General features: G+C 40.8%; 1 protein-coding gene across 1 annotated transcript in view; it reads left to right on the forward strand.

The window, feature by feature from the left end:
* The first annotated feature begins 1,056 nt into the window (after positions 1-1,056).
* The window catches only part of zbtb7c (zinc finger and BTB domain containing 7C), a 20,181-nt gene continuing 12,379 nt past the window's right edge, over positions 1,057-8,858 (forward strand). The window contains exon 1 of the mRNA XM_020600787.1: positions 1,057-1,141. The gene's annotated coding sequence lies outside the window, so the exon portion shown is untranslated. The remainder of the gene's footprint in view (positions 1,142-8,858) is intronic.

Consider the following 8,858-nt stretch of genomic DNA (forward strand, 5'->3'; position numbering starts at 1 on the left):
TCATTGTGTTTTACAAGCGTGACCTTTCTGTATAGTCAGTTTTAAAATGGGAAGAAATAAAGCCAGGCAGGTAAAGAGTAGAGAGTTTCAACATTCTATAGTACATCACTCTGTTGCTTCAGTTTCATAAAATTACATTATTCTCTGGAGCTTGTTTGATCATCATGATGCTGTTTCTGTATCACCCAATATGACACCTTTCGCAGCATTTACATCGCTGATTTTACACCCTCTTATTATATTCCCATTATGCTGCATTATGGGCTTCAGAGTAGCACAATTGTTCTTACGTCTTGCCAGGTACGAGCTGGTACACTGAAGCACACACCCTAATACACTCAGATATACATTCAGATACTGTCACCGACTCTATCACACTACCTTTCTTCAACTCCTTTCATTTCTCCCCTGATATGTCTTTTGTTTGATACCTGATATGAACCCCTCAAGCTCCTGCTTGGCACAGGCAAAGACCCACCCACTGGTTCAACTCCGCATTATAATGTAATCAACCTCTTTCTCTCTCTCCTTTTTTTTTTTTTTTAACTCCTACCCTGTTGGAAATCTCAGTGCAGTTGTCAAATTGCACATCAGCGTCAGTTTGTTTTATTACTAGCTCTGTTCTGACTGCTTCCATTTTTTCAGCCCTGGAATCTGGCTTGGCCTTGGCCCTAGCACTCCAGCCTCATCACTGGCTCCATGGGTACCAGCCCTTTATCTGATCTGTCCTCCAGCCCCAGCCCCAAGGTTCAACTCTGTCTGTTCCCAACCATAATCATGCCACCCAGTCGAAGCAGGTTTTTAGGCTTGGCCTGTGATTGTGAGTGTGTCACTCCCCTCCCCTAAGCACAGGTGGAATTGTAGGGAATGCTGCCAAATACTTTTGGCTTAGAAGGAGGGAGGGGTGTTGGCTGAGGCTGGTGGGTGTAGCAGTTTTTTGTTTTGTTTTGTTTCTTAGATAACCGTTTCATGGAACGGTACCTTTTCACTCCCCCAAATCATTGACACACCTTCAGAGCAAGTCTCTATCGTGCCTGCTCTCACTTTCACAAGTCTGCCTGTGCTGAGACAGCGCTGAGTTTCCTGACAGGGACCAAGTACTTGAGAGAGGAACTGAAATCAAAACTTCTCTTCTTAAAAGGTCAGTAATATCTCACTGTCTCTTTCACACTCTTTTCTTTCCTTTTTTTTCTGCTTTGTACTACTATTTCGCATGTCCTAAAAAAAAGTAATAATGAGATGCTTGCATTTTCTGTATTGTGGCAAAATTTCTAAGCATGCCAGAGTGGTGTTTTACTCTGTGAACAGCAGGATGGCTGACCTTTTGCAGAATCATGTTGTTATGCACATTCATTTTAAGTTGCAAATGACCCCTGTAAAAAAACAAAAAAGGAATGTCCAGTTATTGCAAGTGCTTTCCAGAAACTTTTCTCTGCATATCTTGCAACAGATGTGTGCCTCCCCCTACACACAGCCATACACACAGAGGAGGAAGCAAGTGAAAGCATGACAAAGCTAGAACAGATTGAATGACTGTTATCTTTTTGGGTTTTTTTTTTCTCTAACTTGTTGTTACTGTTGCAGCAGCTTGAATAACTGCTTGATAATTTATGGTGCACAATTTCTATATGATATTTTTCCTTGTCATCCTCATATTTCTGCCTGAGTTGTCATAAGATTATGTCAGGAGAGTATGTGTACTACTATTTCGCATGTCCTATTAACCCTTGTGTTCTGTTAAGGATCATAAGAGACAAAATGACAACTATCATCCAGGAATCTGGAATCTAATCTAATAAGTTAGTGATCATACAGTGAAATTTAACCTTTACTGTAAGCACAGTCTCTGTTTCTCTGTGCAACACATGTGGGGGAAGAGGTGTGATATTCAAAATTATTTCACTCTTCCTGTCTGTGACCCCCATCAAATACTAAGAATAACTGTAACCTTTAAGACTGATGATAAGAAGGATGATAATATACTACCCAAGCTTATTTATCAGTGTTTTAATCACTGTTCCAGATATTACAATGAGGTGAGTAGGACTTCTGTAGAATTATCACAACTGGCTTTTTGCCAGGTGTGCAACATTTTCCTGTTAGTGAGAATGATGTTGTATTAACTGACAGGGCTTCTAATGCAAAGTACTGCATGATGCCAAAGTGGTGCTGACCGTACACTTAAATATACAAATGAACTGCAGTTATTCACAAATTGTTTCAGTTCCATTTGTGATCTTAAAAAAACGGTAAACCGCATTAGTGTCAAGTTCTTAATTTAGCCACGCTATTAGTTTCTGTTATCATAATGAATAATTCATGAACAAAACGTGGCTGCCTTAAGGTGTACGCCACTTAAGTCAATCTATAGGTGTGAGGTAATAACACACTACAAAATTTCATGAAAATCTGCACCTTCTTGCAAAAATATTGGACTAAAGCAGACATCTCTCAGCATGAAATGTTTATCAGCTTTTAGTGTTAATAAATTAAAATACTTTTTTTTTTTTAAAGGAAGCAGAACCTATAGAGCTCGGGGTTAGATGGTGATAAAGACAAGTAGATATTACCACACCTACTCTCGTTACACACCCTGACTACAGCGCTCTGTCTGCCTCTTTCTCCAGGATTATCTGAGTTGGTCCTGAGCCAGGTCTTTTGTTACAGGACCTCACTCACATCATTAAACCGCATTGAGTCAGATCTCATTCATGCTTGTACAGTCTCGGCTATAGCATACTTTATATAATAAGCAAACGCTCAACACTCTATAAAGTGACTTTGTATGAATATACATCCTAGCAAGTGTGTAAATATGTGTGAGAGTGTGAAAGTATTTTATTGAGAGAAAGATTAGACTTAGGTGTTGACTATGAATGTGTCAAACAAATGAGCTTAATAATTGCAAAATGATGCAGTGTGTTCATTATGAGACTGACAGAATGAATGAGTCCATACGCCTTCTTCCCACCTGACAGTGTGTGGACATGCCCATGTATCAGCATTTACACAGGGATACACAATCTGATTCTAACCTCCTATGACACAGATGTCATCTTGTCACAGTTGTCTAAAATCAGATTCAGTGTGTTTTCAAATCCTGCTCAGACAGCTAAGACAGAATCTGATCTGTGCCACAAAGCACCACCTGAGTAGTTAGGTGTGTATCCTCAAAAACTCTACAAGTTAATGTGTGTTTCTGTGTCTACTATTGTAGAGTAGCAGTTTGTGTGTTCATGTTTTTATGTCCGCCCTCCTCTGTGGGATCGAGGTCCATGTTTTGTTATATGGAGTTGGGCTGGGTGAGTAAGCCACCCCTCACAGATGAATAGAGGATGGGAGGAGGCTTGAAGAGGCTGCCGTGGGTGGGAGGCCCAAGCCCTGCCAAAAATCCTCCTTCTGTGGGATTTGTGTACTTTTACGTTCCTCACGAAACACAGCGCCTGGCTCAAACGACAGCAGCCAGGGAGGCAGGCACTCGCACTCCCAGAGGTCGGCTCAGTCGCACTCTCTCTGATTTTCAAGATATAAACTTTTTCTTTTTACAATTTCTACGTTCCACCATTCTACTTGTCTTTCTCCCACTGTCCCTCATGCTGATTTTTTTAAAATAATTTATATTCTGTATTGTTCTTTAATAAAGTGACTGATTATGTTGACATCGTTTTACCCAGGTCACCTTGTAACTATAGCTTGATATAAAGCACACCGCTGTGAGAAACTATAGCATGGCTTTTGTAACATTACCAATGTGTTTACATTATTTTTAAGTTACATGGGATTTCTGCAAATACAAAATGGAATTTACATCAGTACAGGATAATATTTTTTAATCATATTTTCATGTTAGCCTTACTTCAGTGCAACACATCAGCTGCTAAGACAGTAACTTATGGCTTTATAATGTTCATCTAACCTCACATACAAAACCATAGCACTTGCCTTTGCACTATGTTTAGTGAATAACAGTGGAAATGTGTCTTGTAGTGGTTTTTGCATTCCCTAGCTGGGTCAGGGTTATCAGAGAAACCTTTCTGTCACATATTTCAACGTCTGAAATGTCACCGGTGGTCACAGTTTATGTGGTTGTGCATTGAAGCATTTTACATGCAAATTGTAGTGTTTCCTGAACGTTACCTAGATAATAGAAAATAGGCCCCTGTAACCACTGGCAACCCACCAAGCCTCAGCCTATAGAGTGACAAGTGCAAAGACACACGACTCTTAGCTGAGCAATCAGGAAAATTATCACCCAGTAAATAAGGAAATTAAAGCTCTACTGTATAGAACATGGCTGCAAAGATGTTGTAGGGGAACATAGTCAAATGTCATTCAGCACCAGGGAGTTAGATGAATAAAAAGAAGAAAGGGAAAAAAGGAGCACGATTTCATAATGTCTAAAAGAAAGATCTGGGTTGAATAAGTGGGTCCACCCACCTGTGTGTGAGAGGCAGCGAGAGAGAAAGCAGGGCTACATGGCAGTTTTAGAGACATGAGTGTGTGGGTTAGGCTAGCTGGCCTGCTTATGCTATCTAATCACTCGGAGAGAAAGGAGAGCAGCGTGCCTTGATCCACCCACCCACCCACCCCAGACAAACAGCAGTTAGCCTGCTAAGTGCTATATGTGCTCTGGGCCATACATTGTGGAACGGAGATAAAATGTGACAGAGTCTGCAAGTAACAGACATTCAGCACAATTATGTCTCATTCTGTGCTGTGGAGAAAGAGAGATGTGTCAATCTGCAAACTACTATGGGTCGTGACTGCATGTGAAAGCGGGTGTGTGAGTGTGAGACATACTTAGTGTGTGTCATTGGTGAATGAGTTGGTCATAATCCAGCAGGTTTTCAGGTAGAAACAGAACTAGAGTGAGTTCAGTGGCTGATTTTTAAACCAAATGAACCAAATTTGTTTTAACTGAAGGATAATCTATGAAAATAACCAATAGGTGAATTCATTCAACTGGCATATAAGGTTGGGTAACAAAAGCCTTCATCTTTTTATTAAAATGTTCATCTTAAATTCTAAGCAGCCTTATTAACATGAATTGTGTCACCACTGTGTCAGTTTCACTGCTTTCTCTTTGTCATTTGGGTCTGATACAAATTAGTTATCTGTGTGATACCTGAGTTGGTGGGATGAAATTAGGCACGAGTCCAAAAATAGCTGACCTATGCATATTATACTACGTATAGTATTTGTGAGCGTGCTTGTGGTTGAATGCGGTCCGCCACCATGTGCATGTGTGCATGTGTGTGTGGGTACTGTGTGTATGTGCGTCATGACAGGCATCTGTCTCCCCTGCCCTGCAGCCTGACTGGTTTTAATTAGGAGGTGCCAGAGTGCCCCAGGGCTCTCCTGCTGACATACACACACACACATGCACACAAACATGCCTACACACACACACACAACCTGAGGGCAGACAGAGGCTGTCCCACCAAGGTTGGCCTCCCTCTCGTTATCACCATAAGGAGTTGTCCTCATTCACCTCACGGCCCTCCTAACACACTCACACACAAAAATACTCCCACCGAGCCAATCGAACGAACACAACACTAAAATGCATCCAGAAGCAGCCGCATGGCAGTGAAGGTTGGGAGGTTTGACTTGTATATTTTGTTGCCGTTTCTGGTCCAGAATAATTTTCCATATTTTAATGAAGACATAAAAATAAAAGTGGACAAGCATGGCCTCAGATATGAAAAAAAATCATATTTGTCTTCAACAAACATCACCACAGACTTCCCAGTTATCCTCACACATAGCAGTGGGTTCTGGCCACCTGTGAAACACTGTAACTGTCTCTCCCAGCACTCGCAGTTCTAAATATGCAGCTTGTGTACTTTATCTCCCTTCTGGCAAAGCTTCCAATACTGATTAGGATGCTTGGAATAAAGACTAAACAGCAGAAAGTTAAAGCACAAACAGACAGGTCAGCAGAAAGTGAACGCCCTCACCTCACTCACCCGAATGGCATGCTCCTAGGTGAGTTCTAATGACCTCAGTGCAATGAAAGATGGGTGTGTGTCTCAGCGAGTATTTGTCTGTGACTGAACGAGACAGAGGGTACAGTGGGTTTGCACACATCCCTGCATCTCTTTGTGTTGCAGTAACACTGCACAAGTCTTCGTTCTTGGGCTTCTGGAGGCAGGGGTGTAGACCTGGGATGCTGCTGCTATCTATCTCTGTAAGGATGACCGCCTCCCTTTCCTACTTGCCATCCACACCTGGCCACACCTGTCCTCCGAAACACCAGGGAAAAGGGCTTAAGTCAGACTGGTCATGTCTAAAATTATTAAGCTTAAGAAGATTTGCTAAATACTTCAGTGAACACATTTTACTTTGCCATGTACACATAGTACATATGCATAATTTTAAACCCATGTGTACAGTTGGCCATTGAGCAGTTATAGTCAACAGCACCCTAGAATATAAAGCTATATAGTATATAAAATGTGCTCAAAAACACATCTTAAAGGGCAGAAGTGCTGCCAAAGGGTTTTTTTACTCAAACACAAATATTCAGGTCATATGTTTCATAAAGAACCAACATCATGCAGTGCAGCAGTCTGCTTTATTTGTTTTTGAACAACAGAAATCTATGGCACAGATGAATAAAAAATCCAAGCTGGAGACTTAATATATACTCACTGTCCATTTTATTAAGTACACCTTGAACAGTTGAATGCAATTTAATGCAACACTTCTGCCTTAACATCTGTGTTCATGAAGCTCAGAATGTTTTAGATTTTGATTAAATTGTCATACCGTACAACGCTAAATGAAAAAAAGTTGGGAGGGTATATAAAATCAAAACTAAAACTGAAAATAATGATTAGTAAATCATCTGTGTCCTGTATTACATTGAAATCAATACAGCAGCACATTATTTGATGTGATTTTATTCTTTGTTTAAAAAAAAAACACTTCAGTTCTGATGCCTGCAACACATTTCAAATAAAGTTGGGACAGTAAAGCGTTTACCACGGTGTGATGCTGCCGTTCCTTTTCACAACACTTAAAAGACTGAGCACACTAAGTGATTTTAAATGTGTCAGGTATAATTTTGTCCCATTGTTCTTGCAAACGAGCCTTGAGGTGTGTTTCAAAATGTGCCACACATTCTCTACTGGGGACAGGTCGGGACTGCAGGCAGGCCAGTCCAGCACTCACACCCTTTTCCTCCACAGCCTTGGTAATGTGTGCAGTATGAGGTGTTGCATTGTCTTGTTGAAATCTGCATGGGCGTCCCTGAAAAAGACGTCATCTTGAAGGCAACATACAGTATGTTGCTCCAAAATCTTTATATACATTTTAGCATTAACGGAGCCATCACAGAAGTGAAAGTGGCCTTTGCCGAGGGCACTGACACAACCCCAGACCATGACAGATCCTGGCTTTTGGACTTGTTGCTGGTAACAGTCTGGCTGGTCCTTTTTGTCTGGATCACACGGTGTCCATTCCTTCCAAAAAAGACCTGAAATACTGATTCATCTGACCACAGTACACATTTCCACTGTGTGATGGTCCATTCCAGATGCCTTGGGGCCCAGAGCAGTCGACTACGCTTCAGGACACTGTTGTCATAGGGCTTCCCCTTGGAACAGTACAGTTTAAAGTATTGTAGTGCCTGATACAGCTGTGCTGAAGTAATCCTGAGCCCATGTGGTTATATCACTTATAGAAGAGTGATGATTCCTGATGCAGTGTCGTCTGAGGGATCAGTGAGCACGGTCATCCAGCTTAGGCTTGCGCCTTTTACAAATTGAAATCCCTCCAGATTCCTTGAATCTTTTATGTGATGCATAGTGGAGGGTGACATATCCAAATCCCTTCCTATCTTTCTTTAATCATTTCAATAATTTTCTCACACATATGTTGGCAAACCCTTGGCCCATCTTTGCTCTTAAAGGACTCAGCCTTTCCTAGATGCCACTTTTGTACCAAATCATGATTGGAGTCACTTGTTGACATCACCTGTTTCAAATGGAATCAACATTTTATTGTTTTACCTCATTACTGGCCCCGAAATGCAACCGTCCCAACTTTATTTTGAATGTGTTGCTGGTATCAGACTTGAAATGAGTTTATTTTGAAGAATAAATAACAAAGAATAAAACTGATGAGGTATCACATCAAATAATGTGCTGCTTTATTGTTTTCAATGTAATACAGGGCACAGTTGATTTACAAACCACTATTTTAAAATCACCCAGCTTCCTCCTAGCTTTCCTCACAGTTTCTATGGCTGTTAGATGGCTTTGTCACTTGACTGTGGATAATAAACCTGCCTTAGAGTATAACTGCCTCGAACAGCTGCAAACATTTTTGCCTACTGACATTACATACCTAAACAGTATTGGGGTGAATGCTTTTAAATAACAAGAGCAATTTATGTTACCAACTGAATAAATGATAGTCATTGACACATTTTTTTCTGCCTTCGTTTTTTTCTCATAAGCCTTCGTGGCCTGTTCTAATGCCATTTTGAAAGTGGTAACACAGTGCAGAATAAAAGAGATTGGTGAGATCAGAATGAGTGACTTTGAATAAAGGGCTTGCACACAAAAATGTATGTGTGTGTGTGTGGGGGTGGGGGGTGGGAGTGGTTTGTCCAAATGGCAGTTATGGCGTTTCAAACAGCCCAATCTGACAGTCAAACAATCTGGGATCACACAATGGAGCTTTCTGGAGTTAGTAGTAATGAGGGCAGCGTTTTTTTTTTTAAATCAAAACAATATCAGCATTAAGTGATCAGCATTGAGGAATAGGTCTTGATGTTCAAGGTACTGAATTTATAATCCTGAAAAGCCTCTAAGTATGTGTGTCCTTTTGTTTAACTGACACATGCAGAT

The sequence above is a fragment of the Monopterus albus genome, unplaced genomic scaffold, assembly GCF_001952655.1.
Source record: "Monopterus albus unplaced genomic scaffold, M_albus_1.0 scaffold49.1, whole genome shotgun sequence".
NCBI lineage: Eukaryota > Metazoa > Chordata > Actinopteri > Synbranchiformes > Synbranchidae > Monopterus > Monopterus albus.